Genomic DNA, 21183 nt, shown 5'->3' on the forward strand with positions numbered 1-21183 from the left:
TTCCCCCTGACCTCTGTAATGAGTAGTGTTCCTCCTGACCTCTGTAATGAGTAGTGTTCCCCCTGACCTCTCTAATGAGTAGTGTTTCCCCTGACCTCTGTAATGAGTAGTGTTCCCCCTGACCTCTGTAATGAGTAGTGTTCCCCCTGACCTCTCTAATGAGTAGTGTTCCCCCTGACCTCTGTAATGAGTAGTGTTCCCCCTGACCTCTCTAATGAGTAGTGTTCCCCCTGACCTCTGTAATGAGTAGTGTTCCCCCTGACCTCTGTAATGAGTAGTGTTCCCCCTGACCTCTGTAATGAGTAGTGTTCCCCCTGACCTCTCTAATGAGTAGTGTTCCCCCTGACCTCAGCAATGAGTAGTGTTCCTCCTGACCTCTGTAATGAGTAATGTTCCCCCTGACCTCTGTAATGAGTAGTGTTCCTCCTGACCTCTGTAATGAGTAGTGTTCCTCCTGACCTCTGTAATGAGTAGTGTTCCACCTGACCTCTGTAATGAGTAGTGTTCCCCCTGACCTCTGTAATGAGTAGTGTTCCCCCTGACCTCTGTAATGAGTAGTATTCCCCTGACCTCTGTAATGAGTAGTGTTCCCCCTGACCTCTCTAATGAGTAGTGTTCCCCCTGACCTCTGTAATGAGTAGTGTTCCCCCTGACCTCTCTAATGAGTAGTGTTCCCCCTGACCTCTGTAATGAGTAGTCTTCCCCCTGACCTCTGTAATGAGTAGTGTTCCCCCTGACCTCTGTAATGAGTAGTGTTCCCCCTGACCTCTCTAATGAGTAGTGTTCCCCCTGACCTCAGCAATGAGTAGTGTTCCCCCTGACCTCTGTAATGAGTAGTGTTCCCCCTGACCTCTGTAATGAGTAGTGTTCCCCCTGACCTCTGTAATGAGTAGTGTTGCCCCCTGACCTCTGTAATGAGTAGTGTTCCTCCTGACCTCTGTAATGAGTAATGTTCCCCCTGACCTCTGTAATGAGTAGTGTTCCCCCTGACCTCTGTAATGAGTAGTGTTGCCCCCTGACCTCTGTAATGAGTAGTGTTCCTCCTGACCTCTGTAATGAGTAATGTTCCCCCTGACCTCTGTAATGAGTAGTGTTCCTCCTGACCTCTGTAATGAGTAGTGTTCCTCCTGACCTCTGTAATGAGTAGTGTTCCACCTGACCTCTGTAATGAGTAGTGTTCCCCCTGACCTCTGTAATGAGTAGTGTTCCCCCTGACCTCTGTAATGAGTAGTGTTCCCCCCTGACCTCTGTAATGAGTAGTGTTCCTCCTGACCTCTGTAATGAGTAGTGTTCCCCCTGACCTCTGTAATGAGTAGTGTTCCCCCTGACCTCTGTAATGAGAAGTTTTCCCCCTGACCTCTGTAATGAGTAGTGTTCCTCCTGACCTCTGTAATGAGTAGTGTTCCTCCTGACCTCTGTAATGAGTAGTGTCCCTCCTGACCTCTGTAATGAGTAGTGTTCCTCCTGACCTCTTTTATAAAAAGCGGGACACTACTTGTTTGAGAGGTCAGGGGGAACACTACTCATTAGCGAGGTCGGGGGGGAACACTATTCATTAGCGAGGTCGGGGGGAACACTAATCATTACAGAGGTCAGGTGGAACACTACTCATTAGTAGTTAGTATTGATCCTAACAGTACAGTCGTTATTGATAATAGTGCACTGCCACCTGTTGTCTGTAGCTGGTACTGCAGTGGAGCCTCACGTTACAGTCGTTATTGATAATAGTGCACTGACACCCATTGTCTGTAGCTGGTACTGCAGTGGAGCCTCACGTTACAGTCGTTATTGATAATAGTGCACTGACACCTGTCGTCTGTAGCTGGTACTGCAGTGGAGCCTCACGTTACAGTCGTTATTGATAATAGTGCACTGACACCTGTTGTCTGTAGCTGGTACTGCAGCGTTTTCTCACGTTACAGTCATTATTGATAATAGTGCACTGACACCCATTGTCTGTAGCTGGTACTGCATTGGAGCGTCACGTTACAGTCGTTATTGATAATAGTGCACTGACACCCGTTGTCTGTAGCTGGTACTGTAGCGGATCCTCACGTTACAGGCGTTATTGATAATAGTGCACTGCCACTTGTTGTCTGTAGCTGGTACTGCAGCGGATCCTCACGTTACAGTCGTTATTGATAATAGTGCACTGACACCCGTTGTCTGTAGCTGGTACTGCAGTGGAGCCTCACGTTACAGTCGTTATTGATAATAGTGCACTGACACCCGTTGTCTGTAGCTGGTACTGCAGTGGAGCCTCACGTTACAGTCGTTATTGATAATAGTGCACTGACACCCGTTGTCTGTAGCTGGTACTGCAGTGGAGCCTCACGTTACAGTCGTTATTGATAATAGTGCACTGACACCCGTTGTCTGTAGCTGGTACTGTAGCGGATCCTCACGTTACAGTCGTTATTGATAATAGTGCACTGCCACCTGTTGTCTGTAGCTGGTACTGCAGCGGATCCTCACGTTACAGTCGTTATTGATAATAGTGCACTGCAACCTGTTGTCTGTAGCTGGTACTGCAGCGGATCCTCACGTTACAGCCATTATTGATAATAGTGCACTGACACCCATTGTCTGTAGCTGGTACTGCAGTGGAGCCTCACGTTACAGTCGTTATTGATAATAGTGCACTGACACCTGTCGTCTGTAGCTGGTACTGCAGTGGAGCCTCACGTTACAGTTGTTATTGATAATAGTGCACTGACACCTGTTGTCTGTAGCTGGTACTGCAGCGTTTCCTCACGTTACAGTCATTATTGATAATAGTGCACTGACACCCATTGTCTGTAGCTGGTACTGCATTGGAGCGTCACGTTACAGTCGTTATTGATAATAGTGCACTGACACCCGTTGTCTGTAGCTGGTACTGTAGCGGATCCTCACGTTACAGTCGTTATTGATAATAGTGCACTGCCACTTGTTGTCTGTAGCTGGTACTGCAGCGGATCCTCACGTTACAGTCGTTATTGATAATAGTGCACTGACACCCGTTGTCTGTAGCTGGTACTGCAGCGGATCCTCACGTTACAGTCGTTATTGATAATAGTGCACTGACACCCATTGTCTGTAGCTGGTACTGCAGCGGATCCTCACGTTACAGTCGTTATTGATAATAGTGCACTGACACCCATTGTCTGTAGCTGGTACTGCAGTGGAGCCTCACGTTACAGTCGTTATTGATAATAGTGCACTGACACCCGTTGTCTGTAGCTGGTACTGCAGCGGATCCTCACGTTACAGTCGTTATTGATAATAGTGCACTGACACCTGTTGTCTGTAGCTGGTACTGCAGCGGATCCTCACGTTACAGTCGTTATTGATAATAGTGCACTGCCACCTGTTGTCTGTAGCTGGTACTGCAGCGGATCCTCATGTTACAGTCGTTATTGATAATAGTGCACTGACACCCATTGTCTGTAGCTGGTACTGCAGCGGATCCTCACGTTACAGCCATTATTGATAATAGTGCATTGCCACCTGTTGTCTGTAGCTGGTACTGCAGTGGAGCCTCACGCTACAGTCGTTATTGATGATAGTGCACTGCCACCTGTTGTCTTTAGCTGGTACTGCAGCGGATCCTCACGTTACAGTCGTTATTGATAATAGTGCACTGCCACCTGTTGTCTGTAGCTGGTACTGCAGCGGATCCTCACGTTACAGTCGTTATTGATAATAGTGCACTGCCACCTGTTGTCTGTAGCTGGTACTGCAGCGGATCCTCACGTTACAGTCGTTATTGATAATAGTGCACTGCCACCTGTTGTCTGTAGCTGGTACTGCAGCGGATCCTCACGTTACAGTCGTTATTGATAATAGTGCACTTCCACCTGTTGTCTGTAGCTGGTACTGCAGCGAATCCTCACGTTACAGTCGTTATTGATAATAGTGCACTGACACCCATTGTCTGTAGCTGGTACTGCAGCGGATCCTCACGTTACAGTCGTTATTGATAATAGTGCACTGCCACCTGTTGTCTGTAGCTGGTACTGCAGCGGATCCTCACGTTACAGTCGTTATTGATAATAGTGCACTTCCACCTGTTGTCTGTAGCTGGTACTGCAGCGAATCCTCACGTTACAGTCGTTATTGATAATAGTGCACTGACACCCGTTGTCTGTAGCTGGTACTGCAGCGGATCCTCACGTTACAGTCGTTATTGATAATAGTGCACTGACACCTGTTGTCTGTAGCTGGTACTGCAGCGGATCCTCACGTTACAGTCGTTATTGATAATAGTGCACTGCCACCTGTTGTCTGTAGCTGGTACTGCAGCGGATCCTCATGTTACAGTCGTTATTGATAATAGTGCACTGACACCCATTGTCTGTAGCTGGTACTGCAGCGGATCCTCACGTTACAGCCATTATTGATAATAGTGCATTGCCACCTGTTGTCTGTAGCTGGTACTGCAGTGGAGCCTCACGCTACAGTCGTTATTGATGATAGTGCACTGCCACCTGTTGTCTTTAGCTGGTACTGCAGCGGATCCTCACGTTACAGTCGTTATTGATAATAGTGCACTGCCACCTGTTGTCTGTAGCTGGTACTGCAGCGGATCCTCACGTTACAGTCGTTATTGATAATAGTGCACTGCCACCTGTTGTCTGTAGCTGGTACTGCAGCGGATCCTCACGTTACAGTCGTTATTGATAATAGTGCACTGCCACCTGTTGTCTGTAGCTGGTACTGCAGTGGAGCCTCACGTTACAGTCATTATTGATAATAGTGCACTGCCACCTGTTGTCTGTAGCTGGTACTGCAGCGGATCCTCACGTTACAGTCGTTATTGATAATAGTGCACTGCCACCTGTTGTCTGTAGCTGGTACTGCAGCGGATCCTCACGTTACAGTCGTTATTGATAATAGTGCACTGACACCTGTTGTCTGTAGCTGGTATTGTAGTTGAACAAATATAGTTGCCAAGAGTTACTATAGTATAACATCATGTCAGCCTTGTGCTGATAGGCTGCAGTCTTATGCATACTGTTAGTGTCTGCGCACACAGCTACGCTTTAATGCAGCTCTTTAAATAAAGTTACAATCTCTTTTAGATCAAACAAAAAAATCTATATAAGACTGCAGGACGCTGTGGGGGTGCTGGGTGCTTACGGTGCTTGGGGGCATGCATTTTATTTATTCATTATATTTAAATACACCACTCATCATCGTTAAGTTAAATATGAAGATTCTAAGTGCCCCCCCCTCCCCCTCATACTTACAGTGTTCCTCAACATAACACGTGATGTCACAACTTTACACCCACCCTAATTGGGCCCTGGGATAGCAGCAGGGTCTTGTTGGGTGAAATTGCGCAGCGCCCTGTCATTCCCTGCAATCCTATTGCCCAGCTCCGCTTATATATATATATATACTTAGGGGTACATTTACAAAGGTGAGAGTTTTTAGAAGTGTGAGAAATAATTATCTGATTGGTTGCTAAGGGCAACAGCTCACTCATCTAATCGCTCACCTTAGTAAGTGTACCCCCTTCCTGATCCATCAAACGCAGAGGTAAGAAGTGAAGGAGAAAATCTTGTGTAGCGGGATATAAAGTTACAGCGAGCGATGCCGTTTCTGCTGCCACCGTATAGCGTCGTACTCCGCAAACAGCGCTGCAGATGTCATGTAAATGAAGACATTACATCAGCTGGATACAGGGAGAATAACAAGATGATGAATTTGCTGGGATTTCGTCCCCCAATAAGAATCCCTGTCAGTTGTAAGGGGCGCGGGACAATGTCGAGCACCTCGGGCAGCCCTGGCAGCTGATTCCGCTTTCTGCAAGTCAACTAATAAATGCTACTTAATTCATGTTCTCTTCTCTCCTGGGGTCTGCCTGCAGATTTACCCAGAAAAGGAAGCATCCTGTTACCTCTTCTAAATAATTGATGGGTCCCTGTCTGAGCAACCCAAACAAAATTCTGAAAATAGTCTCAGATAAGATGATCACTTTCCTCTGTACTTCCCCCTCTTTCTGGACTGCAGCGGGGGCTTGTGTGCTGTCATCCTCCCTCCCCGGTATTTGCAGGGCGGTTATTACTGACGTACGGTGTATGATAGTTATTAGTCAGACCCCAATATCCTGTGCACTATGTGTTGTATGTGATCCACGCCTACATGTGTACTGAGAGATCTGCATGAGTCCAGCACCTGTTGTTGCACAGCGCCCCCAGGAGGATGGGGTCACATATGGGGTAAAGACGCCGGCCCCCTGATGATACATTGGCAGTATTGGTTTAAGGCAGAACCACAAATTGAAAATAGAGAATTTTCTTAATTGTTTTGCAAAATTTGGCAGAGAAATGTAACGCGTTTCGCTGGCGCATCCCTCCGTCATCACAGCACAATTCACAGTGCAAGTATTTGACCGCCATCAATTCTGCTATATTCATTATGCAAAATGCTAATTTTCATAATTAGGAGGAACAATAACAGTTGAAGTTTTATTGCGATGCGCAGGGTGAAAGCTCTTCAGCCCACTCCTGGTGGTATGGTGCCTCTGATGGGCTGGCGATTATTATTTACATCCTGACCACATACTCATTACTCCTGACTATTTCCTTGTAGTTGGCTATATTGCATCAAGTATACTGGGACTTGTAGTTCCACAAAGCTTGAGAGCAATGGCTTGCATCATTTTAGATTGCTAATTTGACTGCACTAATTCAGTGTGGGGTGAATGCGACCCTGATTCTGAGCACCACCATCGAGATGGCGCAGAGGAGCTGATTCCTAGTAGATGGAGAATAAGACATGCGCAGAAACCCCAAACTTGTGTCAGTGGTGCACTCGTGGGGGGTTTCTGAGTGCTCAGAACCATGGCGGAGATAGAACTGGCGCCTGATGCTAACTTGCAGTTTGATGACATCATATCTGGGATTTGCTGTATGTTTCTTATTGAGGGATTATGTTGGTTATATGGACATCTGGATGATGACATATATACAGTATATATAAACCTGCCGGGCGGTTGTGCCCCCAGTATGACGCCCCCGTGTTTCCCGGGAGGTGACAGGAAGGAGTTACACTTCCTCAGCCAGATGTAAAGCTGCTTTTTCCTCCCCTCGTAGTTTTGAAATTCAAATTGATGCAATTTTCAGCTCATTTGAGCCAGAATATACAGTCGCCGAGCTTCAGTGGCTCCTAAATTCGAACTCACAGGAGAGAAGCGATATCATCTGTCGCACGGGGCACAGTGGAGGAGATTGCCCTGTTCCTCACAGGAGCTGCGGCTGAGCCTCTGGTACAGACGCCGCATGGAGCCGTCATTGATAAAATAATGAGATAATCAATGGGATCTGTGAATCTGTGGAGTGCGGCCAGAGAAGCGGCGTCCCGGACAGCGAGTGCGCTCATTCTGGCAGCCTCCATCATAAGCAGCGAAAGCTGCGTCCTCTGTATCAGAATCTACTCAGATTGCTGTTCCGGGGTCGGCTTGGTATCGATTCCCTTCCTGGCCAGCGTAGCGGTACACTAATTGGGGTGTCGACATTGAAACCCAAAAAGGTGAAAAACTCATGTCGACCTTTTCTTGTGTCAACCTTTTTCCATGTCGACTTTTTGCATTTGTAAACCTTTTTCCACCTTCTAGAGGATAATAGATATAATCTGATTGGTTGCCCATAGCAACATCCCATCTTCCATAGAACTCCCTTCGTAGTAAATAAACCGCAAAGTGTTTGGAGTATTCATCCTGTTGCTTAAGTAACACGTAAGGACGAATCAGTATGTGTCAAAAAGCTCAAACCCCAATGCAAGATAATTCAGTTATTCAGTTTTGTATTTGCAGAGGTAGTGCTGGTCACATGTGTATAGATCAGCCAATCAGGACAGAAAGGTGATAACTTGTGGGGTAATCAATTGCATTACTCACCACCGCAACACAACACTGGGGTTTGCTACAAGGTTGCAGCTTCTTAGATCATATCCAATCAACTGGTAAATTATTTGCAGGAGGTGGTATGCAGGCAGGAGGAGGTATGCAGGCAGGAGGAGGTATGCAGGCAGGGGGTGGTATAGATGCAGGAGGTGGTTTGCAGGCAGGAGGTGGTATGCAGGCAGGAGGCGCTATAGATGCAGGAGGTGGTGTGCAGGCAGGAGGTGGTATAGAGGCAGGAGGCAGTGTGCAGGCAGGAGGTGGTATGCAGGCAGGAGGCGCTATAGATGCAGGAGGTGGTGTGCAGGCAGGAGGTGGTATAGAAGCAGGAGGCAGTGTGCAGGCAGGAGGTGGTATGCAGGCAGGGGTGGTGTGCAGGCAGGAGGTGGTGTGCAGGCAGGAGGTGGTGTGCAGGCAGGGGGTGGTATAGAGGCAGGAGGTGGTGTGCAGGCAGGGGGTGGTATAGAGGCAGGAGGTGGTATAGAGGCAGGAGGTGATGTGCAGGCAGGGGGTGGTGTGCAGGCAGGAGGTGGTATAGAGGCAGGAGGTGGTATAGAGGCAGGAGGTGGTATAGAGGCAGGAGGTGATGTGCAGGCAGGCGGTGGTGTGCAGGTAGGGGGTGGTGTGCAGGCAGGGGGTGGTGTGCAGGCAGGAGGTGGTGTGCAGGCAGGAGGTGGTATAGAGGCAGGAGGTGGTATAGAGGCAGGAGGTGGTATAGAGGCAGGAGGTGATGTGCAGGCAGGAGGTGGTGTGCAGGTAGGGGGTGGTGTGCAGGCAGGGGGTGGTGTGCAGGCAGGAGGTGGTGTGCAGGCAGCTGCTGTGATCAGCTTAGCATATATGATACAAACTGAATCCAGCCCATAGTCCATTAATGATCTATATTATTATTATTATTATTATTCCAGGTTGAATTGTCTTGATACTAAGTTACAATGAATGGGTTTATGTGTATTTGCCAGCTAATAACTGTTGTTTCCTGTATTGTATAGACATTGATTGGAGTCCGCATTACTGTGAAGCTCGCGGTTCCCGGCCTCGCTGCCCGGTGAGTGACATCACATCTTATCTGTCTTCCATGTTGTCTGATAATGCGGATCAGTGGTGTCCATCACCTACACACAGCGCATGCAGACATTCTGTGGGCTAGATATGTAGGGAATCCTGTGAGTAATAACACAATGCACCTTGTGCATCAGCGATGTCCTCGTTCTTAGTGAATACGCTGAATGTCGCCAATTCTCCTTAAACTGATTTTAATGCATCAGCTGTTACATTGTAAACATTTATGGAATTTCTCTTAGTTATAGAAACCTAAAATAAAGTGCGAGTGGAACAGGTCGGAGCGTATAGCAGTCAGTTCAGATGGGATTTACAGTAGTCCCGTCTCTTTTATTGCGACTGGCAGATACTGAACCTCGATCAGTGACGTTTGGAGACCTTGGTGCTCACAGTATCATTGTTGTTTTTTTTTTTTTCATTTTATTGATCAAAAATATTATTTACATTTTGTATAGAGGTAGATAACATTATACAGCACTGTACCATGTGAGGTCATCTATAGAGGTAGATAACATTATACAGCACTGTACCGTGCAATGTCACCTATAGAGGTATATAACATTATACAGCACTGTACTGTGTGATGTCACCTATAGAGTTAGATAACATTATACAGCACTGTACCGTGCAATGTCACCTATAGAGGTATATAACATTATACAGTACTGTACCATGTAATGTCACCTGTAGAGGTAGATAACATTATACAGCACTGTACCATGTGAGGTCATCTATAGAGGTAGATAACATTATACAGCACTGTACCGTGCAATGTCACCTATAGAGGTATATAACATTATACAGCACTGTACTGTGTGATATCACCCATAGAGTTATAACATTATACAGCACTGTACCTTGTGATGTCACCTATAGCGTTAGATAACATTATATAGCACTGTACCATGTGATGTCACCTAAAGGGGTTTATAACATTATACAGTACTAAACCATGTGATGTCATCTATAAAGGTAGATAACATTATACAGCACTGTACCGTGCAATGTCACCTATAGGGGTATTTAACATTATACAGTACTGTACCATGTGAGGTCATCTATAAAGGTAGATAACATTATACAGCACTGTACCGTGCAATGTCACCCATAGAGGTAGATAACATTATACAGCACTGTACCATGTGAGGTCACCTATAGAGGTAGATAACATTATACAGTACTGTACCGTGCAATGTCAGCTATAGATGTAGATAACATTATACAGCACTGTACCATGTGAGGTCACCTATAGAGGTAGATAACATTATACAGCACTGTACTGTTTAATGTCATCTATAGGGGTAGATAAAATTATACAATACTGTACCATGAGATGTCACCTATAGAGGTAGATAACATTATACATCACTGTACCATGTGATGCCATCTATTGAAGTAGATAAAATTATACAGCACTCTACTGTGCAATGTCACCTATAGGGGTATATAACATTATACAGTACTGTACCATGTAATGTCACCCATAGAGGTAGATAACATTATACAGCACTGTACCATGTGAGGTAATCTATAGAGGTAGATAACATTATACAGCACTTTACCATGCAATGTCACCTATAAAGGTAGATAACATTATACAGTACTGTACCATGTGATGTCACCTATAGAGGTAGATAACATTATACAGTACTGTACCGTGCAATGTCAGCTATATATGTAGATAACATTATACAGCGCTGTACCATGTGAGGTCACCTATAGAGGTAGATAATATTATACAGCACTGTATTGTTTAATGTCACCTATAGAGGTAGATGACATTATACATCACTGTACCATGTGATGCCATCTATTGAAGTAGATAACATTATACAGCACTGTACCATCTGATGTCACCTATAGGGGTAGGTAACATTATACAGCACTGTACCATGTGATGTCACCTATATAGGTAGATAACATTATACAGCACTGTACCATCTGATGTCACCTATAGAGGTAGATAACATTATACAGAACTGTACCATGTGAGGTCATCTATACAGGTAGATAACATTATACAGTACTGTACCATGTGATGTCACCTATAGATGTAGATAACATTATACAGTACTGTACCATGTGATGTCACCTATAGAGGTATATAACATTATACATCACTGTACCATGTGATGCCACCTATAGATGTAGATATCATTATACAGTACTACAGTAGCCAGGTGAGAAAACGTTGTGATTATATTACTGATTGGACCTTTGACACTGACATGCTTATGCAGTACTGTACCATTTGATGTCACCTATAGAAGTAGATAACATTATACATCACTGTACCATGTGATGTCACCTGTAGAGGTATATAACATTATACAGCACTGTACTGTGTGATGTCACCTATATAAGTAGGTAACATTATACAGTACTGTACCATGTAATGTCACCTAAATGGTAGATAACTCTATACAGCACTCTACCATGTGATGTCACCTATAGAAGTAGATAACATACAGTACTGTACCATGTGATGTCACCTAAAGGGGTCGATATTCCTATACATCACTCTACCATGTAATGTCACCTATAGAAGTAGATCACATTATACAGAACTGTACTATGCAATGTCACCTATAGGGGTAGATAACATTCTGCAGCTGTACCAAGTGATACCACCTATAGAAGTAGATAACATTATACAGCACTGCACCATGTGATGTCACCTATAGGGGTAGATAACATTATACAGCACTGTACCATGTGATGTCACCTATAGGGGTAGATAACATTATACAGTACTGTAGCATGTGATGTCACCTATAGAGGTAGGTAACACCATACAGCACTGTACCATGTGATGTCACCTATAGAGGTAGGTAACACCATACAGCACTGTACTGTGTGATGTCACCTATAGAGGTAGGTAACGTCATACAGTACTAAAGAAGCCAGGTGAGAGAACGCTGCAATTATGTTACTGATTAGATTGCACCACAAGCAGACCTTTGGTACAGACCTGCTTATGCCGCACCGTCGGTGGAAGCCGGCTGCCATGTCGGCAGAGGAGAGGTAAGAGTAGCACATTTATATTTTGCACAGAATGCTTTTGTTATGATGATCAGTCAGAGCCACTGGATCTCCTCATGCAGCGAATCCGCTGCCTCCATTGTTACATTAACTCTGTAAGGATGAAAGCAACACTGTGACTGGGAATTTACTTTTCCTTTGCAAAGACCGACAGGTGTCCCGTCCCATTGCCCCCCAGTGACAGATAATAAATCATATATTGTATTACCGGCCCTTGGTGCCCGAGACTCCACACTGGCACTTCTGTCGCCCCGTGCAGGCATGTGATGCTAATGTATTTTGTAGAAAATGAAAAATATACAGTAAAAAAAAAAAATGTTTAGGGTGTTTTTTTTATGCAAGTTGTATGACTTGTGCATCTATACACAATGCTAATGATTGGGTGACCCATTGTTATTTATCAATAATCAGATGTTATCATGTCCTGTATAACACACATTATGCTATGTATATGTTGTCATTTCCGTATGAATTATTTATTCAGTAACAATAGTTTTGATAAAAAAAACCAATGTGCTCAGCGTACAATCTATAAGCAGCAGTGTCGGCGGAGAGGGCGGAGAGGGGGGATTGGGGTGCAACAGTGGCATTGCTGGGCCTCCAAAACAAGTTTAAAGATGCCCGGTTCTGTGTCGGAGATGTGTTTGGACGGACGCTTTGGTCGCACACAGGATTTCGCCACTTGTGAAGTCTCCGCAATAAACAGCGTTCCGTGACTGCTGACTTTGCCTATGACGTATAACTTACAAATAGTTACTAAAACTATACTTGGTGCACTGCTGCAGACTGCCATTTATTTGTAAGTGTTTGAAACCCATGAATTGCCATGGCAACAATAATTTTAATTATGGAGAGCTGAGATGATAACATGTATATCAGATGTGACTGCGTTTTCCCCGTAGACTGAGCTCTGATTAGCCGTCTGAGGGAAGCTTTGTGTGCGGATTTCCCTTGCAGGCTGGATTTTATTATCTGCCTTCGCAGACAGCTGTTTTCTCCTGCCATGAACCCACACTAATATAATGAGTGGAATTGGCTTTGAGGCCGTTGGACATTGCTGAACAGCATCATATTGTCTTCGCGTCGCAGGGAGAGAGTGTCTCACATCTCACGCCTATCGGCTTAATGCCTTTCCTGCACGTTGAGCGCTAAAGATCATCTACATCACGTGTATATCTGTGTATCTTACTATCCGCCTGTCGCGTTACAACAAACACGCCCACAGCGCATCCCATATGATGTTAATATACAGATGTGTCCATGTACATCGTGCAATGTGTCGGTTCTAGTAGCACAAAGCATCTTTTTGTGACTTTCTTTAGTTATATCGAATCTTATTTCCAAAACAGAGCGAATATGACGCACAAGCAGCTTCTGCTGAATGAAATCACATGTGGAATGGCTACATTCAGTGTGTGACTGCTGCTGCATGGATTGCATTATGGGAGGACACACCACGCTGCATCGCGGTAGTAGATGTTAAACCTCCCCCCCCTCCCCCCAGCGAGTTACTGGTTGGAGCTATACACACGATTATTTAGGTGAGCAGTTTGTCCGGCATCTCTATCCTGCCCTCCTTATTGCTAGTTTGTTCTCACAATGATTGGATGGAAGTGTGGGTGTCGGCTCTGTGTGTGCATCTGTGTGTGCGTGCATCTGTGTGTGCGTGCATCTGTGTGTGTTTGCATCTGTGTGTGTTTGCATCTGTGTGTGCGTACATCTGTGTGTGTTTGCATCTGTGTGTGTGTGCATGCGTGTGTGTGGGGGGGAAGAGAGTTTTTCCTATATATATTGTTTGCTGACGGATATGGTTAGACTCAGGTTCCACAACACTTTGCTAATACAGGCTGAGTGTCCCTTATCCGAAATGCACAGGAACAGGATAATTTTGGATAATGGATTATTCTGGATTTCTACAGTTTCATACTCACCTGACTTCAGGGGGGGTCCCAACTTCAGAGGCATCCACGGTCGCAATGATGCATAGCGCATGTGCGTGGGTGGCGTCACCAGCGCACCCGCACAGCCGGGTGGGCAGCAGCACATGGAAGGTAGGTGCCGGGTGGGCAGCATTCCGGTTTTTGGAATAATTTGGATAATAAATATCCGCATAAGGGACACTAAACCTGTAACGTGTAATGGTAATTTGTGTGAATGAGCCCCGGCATGGACAGAGGCTCAGAAAGGAGCCGCCAGACCACATTGCACAGCGGCCACTTCACAGGAGGGATCTGCGGAACCCTCTCCTCACCAGTTACACAAGCTGTAGCCCTTTTCCTTGTACATGTCGACACCTTGGTGTTGACCTGTTGACTGTCTACCTAGACACTGTCTACCGTGTGATACCAGAAACAACCTGTGAGTGTTTGATTGGAGAACCCCAAGGCGCCGGTTCCGTCCTGCGCAGCCACACTAGAACTTATTGTCAGTAAGTGGACGGTCGGGGTGTGCGGTGCGCCAGGTTTCCATCTTGTGTGGCGCCGGTAGATGTGATGCCAGCCTGTCACTACAGTCACTGAGAGCGCAAGGTGGAAATCTATTAGACCGCTGCCTAATCTGTGCCGAAACCCCATCTGCTTTTTTTCTTTCTTAAATCCTTATCTGTGAATCATTAAAACCGAAATTGTTCCTCCCAGGTGGAAGAAGAAAATGAAATGAGTTCTCCGTAATAAGGGCAAACATACTTTTTCTAATTATTTAGCAATTAATATAATACCCAACAGGCAATAACTTGCGGGCAAGGAGGGAGACGATGTGGTCTGGTGTTAATGGCGCTTGTTTAAAGTGGCATGCTGTGATTAATGACTGCAGGACGTGTATGAGAACGCTGCGCAGTGCCAAGCACAGGCCGGGACTATACAGTGCCCCTCACTGGCAACGGTGCCCAGCCTTATATAAAGGGCACAACCATAACATCATTATATCTTATATATATATGTTTCATACCATAAGCATCCATTCCAATGCAAATGATAGGACCAACATATCCATTACGTACAGCACAATTTATTGAGAATAAGGAAATAGACCATAATACTTATCTAAGGACAACAGTTTATCAACATGGGCCAGAGGCAGAACTGTGGTCATCTGCCCCGGGCTCCTGCTGCCAAGGGGGCACCTCTCCTCCCCTGTGAGTTTGAATAAAATAAATAAAAGAAACTTATGGAAAACACATCTATAAATTAGGAAATTCAGGGAATACATGTTATACCTATTTCATCAGGCCATTGGTCAAAGAATGACCCAATATGGTTCTAACAGGTAAATCCCATGTGTATTAAATAAAGATGGACATATTCATTGAGGCCCAAGGGGGCAAATGACTGTAGATTATATATCCATTGGCTCTCACGTTGGAGAAGTCTCTTGTGTCGGTCTCTTGTGCAGGAAAACACTGGGGATGTCCTGGAAACTGTTGGGAATGTCCAGGAAAACACTGGGAATGTCCGGGAAAATGCTGGGAGTGTGCAGGTAAACACTGGGAATGTACGGGTAAACAAAGGAAATTTCCAGGAAAACACTGGGAATGTCTGGGAAAATTATGGGAATGTCTGGGAAAACACTGGGAATGTCCGGGAAACTGCTGGGAGTGTCCGGTAAACCGCTTGGAATGTCCAGGAAAACACTGCTTTTTTTTTCCTGGAAAATGCTACACATGTCCAGGAAACCATTGGGAATGTCCGGAAAACCATTGGGAATATCTGGGAAGCCATTGGGAATGTCCAGGAAATCACTTGGAATGTCTGGGAACACGCTGAGAATGTCCGGTAAACCACTGGGAATGTCCATGAAAACACTGTGTATGTCCGTGAAAATGCTAGAAATGTCCGGGAAACCATTAGGAATGTCCGGAAAACCATTAGGAATGTCTGGGAAGCCACTGGGAATGTCCAAGAAACCATTGGGAATGTCCAGAAAACCATTGGCAATGTCTGGGAAGCCACTGGGAATGTCCAAGAAACCATTTGGAATGTCTGGGAGAACGCTGAGAATGTCCAGGAAAACACTGCGGATGTCCGGGAAAATGCTGGAAATGTCCGGTAAACCATTGGGAATGTCCAGAAAACCATTGGCAATGTCTGGGAACGCCACTGGAAATGTCCAAGAAACCATTTGGAATGTCCGGGAAAACACTCCGTATGTCCGGTAAAATGCTGAAAATGTCCGGGAAACCATTAGGAATGTCCGGAAAACCATTGGGAATGTCTGGGAAGCCACTGGGAATGTCCAAGAAACCATTTGGAATGTGTAGGAAACCGCTGAGAATGTCCGGGAAAACACTGCGTATGTCCAGGAAAACACTGCGTATGTCCGGAAAACACTGCGTACAGTATGTCCAGGAAAATGCTGGGAATGTCCGGAAAACCATTGGGAATGTCCGGGAAAACATTGCATATGCCGGGAAAATGCTGGAAATGTCAGGGAAACCATTAGGAATGTCAGGGAATCCACTGGGAATGTCCAGGAAACCACTTGGAATGTCTGGGAAAACGCTGAGAATGTCCGGGAAAATGCTGGAAATGTCTGGTAAACCATTGGGAATGTCCAGAAAACCATTGGGAATGTCTGGGAAGCCACTGGGAATGTCCAAGAAACCATTGGGAATGTCTGGGAACATGCTGAGAATGTCCGGGAAATGTTGGGGGAGTGTCCGGTATATGCTGGAAATGTCCGGGAAACCATTGGGAATGTCTGGGAACACTCTGAGACTGTCCGGGAAATGCAGGCGTGTCCAAACGTTTCAGCTCTAGGTCGTACATTCCTGTATTCATCAGACCAGGGTTACGTGGCGCTTGTGATGAGCGGGGCCCAGTGGGAATATCATTTGATAGTGCACATTACTTTGCAAGGCACAATTTCACTATAGCGGCAGCGTTTACCGGTGCACATTCCTTTAGCAGCAATCATCTCCGAATTACCCCTTTTAGCCAGAGAGCAAACACATGATGTATCCTATAGCAGAGAATAAATAACGGCGTCCGATAGTGTAGCGACATGGCTGAGAAGCACAGACATCCCGTCCTACCATCACCGCCAGACCATCCGTTCTCCAGTATCACACTGACAAGTATAAATCCGTATTTCCTGCAGGGTTTCTGTATGTACATGTAGCTGCGCTCGGAGTCCCTGGGAACGGCTGCTGTAAGGAAATCAGCAGGGGGCTAATGAAAAAGCTTTGTTGATTTTAAGGAATCGCAAGCAGCCAAAATAAATATAATCTTCTTTTTGGATTAGTCGTTACAGATGATTCTACGGACTAACGATGATTAAAGGGTCCTGGCGGAGTAGAGGCGCAGTGGCAGGTGTCAGTACGCAGCAGCAGCCGGCGATGGCGCTGCACGGAATGTATGATACATCGGGTGAGAATTTAATGGGATGTGATTTTTAGTAAGGTTCTGAAATCGCACAAAATCGCATTTCCCAAAATTGTGAATTTTTTTAAAAAGCCGACTATTTAATGAGATGCGAATTTGCGGCAAAAATATGGGTTCTGCTGCGAATTTTAGTCATGAAAATAAGCAAATTAATGCACAAGTGCGATTTGTGTAAAAAAAAATATTCCGCTTGGTGTCCCCCCTCCTGAGCATAACCAGCCCCGGGCTCAAAGAACCAGTCCTGGTTTCAGAAATTCAGGGAACTAAAAAACAGGGGATCCCCAGGATTCTAAAAACATCATCAGGCTCAAGGGCCGGTCCTGGTTTCCAAAATATGGGGGACACAATGACTAGGGGTCCCTCGTATTTTAACAACCAGAACCGGGGCCCAAACAGCCAACAGGGTAATGCCACAGCCGGGGGAAACTTTTTACATAACATAAGTTCCCCCGGCCAAAGTATTAACCTGTGGCTGGTCAGCATGGGCAGGGACCCTGAAGGAGTGGGGACCCCCCCAATGAAGGGATCCCCCCTCCACAGTGACCCTTCCCAGGTTGAAGCCTGGGGCTGTCCCCGATGCCCCTTGGGCGGTATGTACCGGGCTGATAAATGGTGAAAAATAGAACAAACTATTGGGTATTGTTGTGGAACTACAAGTCCAAGCAAGCCTGCACCGCATACAGGGACTTGGGGAACCACAAATAGTATTTGTACTGTACCACAGTACAAATAGTTAAAGCTTTATCTCTCGTATGTGTGTGTATTTTTTTTATTACATACTATCCACACATACTGTACATTACCTATGGGTACACCATTGGCCTCTCCTCCATTTGGGGTTCCTGTGGAAAGAAATCACACTCACGCTGTCTTCTGTGGCTACACAGGAACGCTGTACACACACTGCAATCTTCTGTTTACATCTGTGGCTCCACCCACAGCTGGGAGTTAGCCCCACCAGCCAATCATCATCGGTCATTTGAATTTCTCTGAACATGATTGGCTGGTGGGTGGGGCTAAATCCAGGTCTGTGGGCGGAGGCACAGATGTAAACAGAACATGTCAGAGTCTGTACAGCGTTCCCGTGGAGCCGTAGAAGCAGAGAACGCAGAGCGTGAGTTCTTTCCACAGGAACTCCAAATGGATTGTACATGGACAAGAGGACAGGCCATCGGTGAACCCAGTGTACAGATTGAGCGCCTGTGGTCTAGCTGGGGGCTGGCGGTTGAATTGCCAAACGCCAGCCGCCGGATGGGGATGTGAGTGCACGAGACACTCGCACGTCACCTTCCAACAGAGCCCACTGCTGGAGACCTCCATGCCCCTCCCCCATTGGTGCCTGCAGCTCCCTGCACCCCCCTAACCCTGCCCATCTCCCTGCCGGCAAAATACTGGGACGCGCGTGTGTTTGTGAGGCGCTCGCGTGTCCTAGTCAGATGGAGCGCCTCTCCGATAACCAGGCGAATCCCGGCGCTGCATGAGAGGCGCTGCATCTGTATGTGTGGATCATTGTAGTGTTATAACGTTTTACTGCTCGTATTTGTGTGCTTTTCTTAACTATTTGTACTGTTGTGGTTCTCCAAGTCCCTGCATGTGGTGCAGGCTGGCTGGGACTTGTAGTTCTTCAACAATACACAACAGTTTGTTCTATTTTTCATCATTGATGCCCATCACCCAAGGGGCATCAGGGACAGCCCTTGGATTCAGCCTAGGTAGGTAAATTCTGCCTTACCCTTATGGATGCCAATCCCGGGGCATTTTGTTAATCCCAGGATCCGGGATTGAAAAATGCTCAATCCCGGGATTCCCGGGATTGGCATCCCTATAGGCATGTCCCAAGTGTTGTGGACCGGCGGCGGGGTCCCGGAGGGAGCGCGGGGGATGGCGGCTGGCGAATCTACCGCCATCACCTGCCTGAATGGGGGGCGCTTCATCTGTACGCACGCCTTACCCTGTATATACTGTACACACGCCTTACCCTGTATATACTGTACACACGCCTTACTCTGTATGTACGCACACTTTACCCTGTATGAGGGCCGGCATTTGCACAGTGGGCATTCGTGGCACAGTAGTTATCGCAGCCGTGGCCTGTGTTCTGTCTCTGTCCCTTTTAAACAATGGGTGTCTGGTCTCTGGACAACAGTGAGCATCTTGTAATATGAAGCCCCCATTCTTATATCTGCTGGTGCCCCCATGGTCCTGGTGGGACTGGCGCAGGATTGGCGCGCACTGAAACTGCAGTCCCCGATGTAGATGAAAGTTCCGCACTTCATCCTGGGCTCGCCACCCCCTTAGAGTTTAATAATCCATAAAACTTTCCAGCACCCTCAGTATTTACATAATGCCGTGTTAATGGCCGGGACGTCTGCGGGATATATTGTCTACATTGCATCTGCTCTGTTCCTCGCTGTGTGAGCAGAATACCAAGAGGGGTCATGTGTTTGGTCAGCGCTAAGTGAAGTGATGTCATGCTTGGCATTGGACGCTATCCGCCGCTGTTGCTGGGACGTTTGCTCAGTAATCTGCCGCTGACATTCCTCCGCACTTCATGCAAAGACCAAAACTTTCCTCTGCATTTTTATATCATGTTTTATGAGTTGCAGAGACATGAAATCATAATGAGAGGGAAGGGAGAGATGCCAGGAACAACATGACTGCATCGCCCCGTGTGCTTCTATATTTACATCTGTTACTGGGCTGGGCAGACTTCCCCGGGTAGTAACAGTGTCTCCAGGTCCCTGATACGCTCCGGAGTGTACTGTGCGCAGGGCGGCGGGGACAGTGCTGGGGGGTGCATGGCCACACCCCTCACTGCATACAGGACATTGGGGTGCTGGGGGGTGTGGGCTTCAGGGCGTATGGCCACACCCCTCACTACATACAGGACATTGGGGGTGCCGGGGGGCGTGGGTGCTGCAGGGAGTATGGACACACCCCCTCACTACATACAGGACATTGGGATGCAGGAGGGCGTGGACGGAGTATGGACACACCCCTACCTATATACATGACACTGGGGTGCGTGGACGCTGGCGGGAGTATGGACACACCCCTCACTACATACAGAACATTGGGGTGCTGGGGGGCGTGGGCACTGCAGGGAGTATGGACACACCCCTCACTACATACATAACATTGGGGTGCTGGGGGGCATAGGCACTGCAGGGAGTATGGACACACCCCTCACTACATACAGAACATTGGGATGCAGGGGGGCGTGGGCACTGGAAGGAGTATGGACACACCCCTCACTACATGCAGAACATTGGGATACAGGGGGGTGTGGGCACTGGAAGGAGTATGGACACACCCCTCACTACATGCAGAACATTGGGGTGCAGGGGGGCGTGGGCACTGGAAGGAGTATGGACACACCCCTCACTACATGCAGAACATTGGGGTGCAGGGGGCGTGGGCACTGCAGGGAGTATGGACACACCCCTAACTACATACAGGACATTGGGGTGCAGGGGGGCGTGGGCACTGCAGGGAGTATGGACACACCCCTCACTACATACAGAACACTGGGGTGCAGGGGCGCGTGGGCACTGCAGGGAGTATGGACACACCCCTCACTACATACAGGACACTGGGGTGCAGGGGGGCGTGGGCACTGCAGGGAGTATGGACACACTCCTCACTACATACAGAACATTGGGGTGCTGGGCGGCGTAGGCACTGCAGGGAGTATGGACACACTCCTCACTACATACAGAACACTGGGGTGCAGGGGCGCGTGGGCACTGCAGGGAGTATGGACACACCCCTCACTACATACAGGACACTGGGGTGCAGGGGCGCGTGGGCACTGGA

General features: G+C 47.0%; 1 protein-coding gene across 2 annotated transcripts in view; it reads left to right on the top strand.

Moving 5' to 3' along the window:
* ESRRG (estrogen related receptor gamma) overlaps positions 1 to 21183 on the top strand; it is a 705684-nt gene that overhangs the window by 174357 nt on the left and 510144 nt on the right. For both annotated transcript variants that reach the window (XM_083175157.1, XM_083175155.1), the window contains exon 3: positions 8878 to 8933. The gene's annotated coding sequence lies outside the window, so the exon portion shown is untranslated. The remainder of the gene's footprint in view (positions 1 to 8877; positions 8934 to 21183) is intronic.

The sequence above is a fragment of the Crinia signifera genome, chromosome 3 (genome assembly GCF_055691185.1).
Source record: "Crinia signifera chromosome 3, ASM5569118v1, whole genome shotgun sequence".
NCBI lineage: Eukaryota > Metazoa > Chordata > Amphibia > Anura > Myobatrachidae > Crinia > Crinia signifera.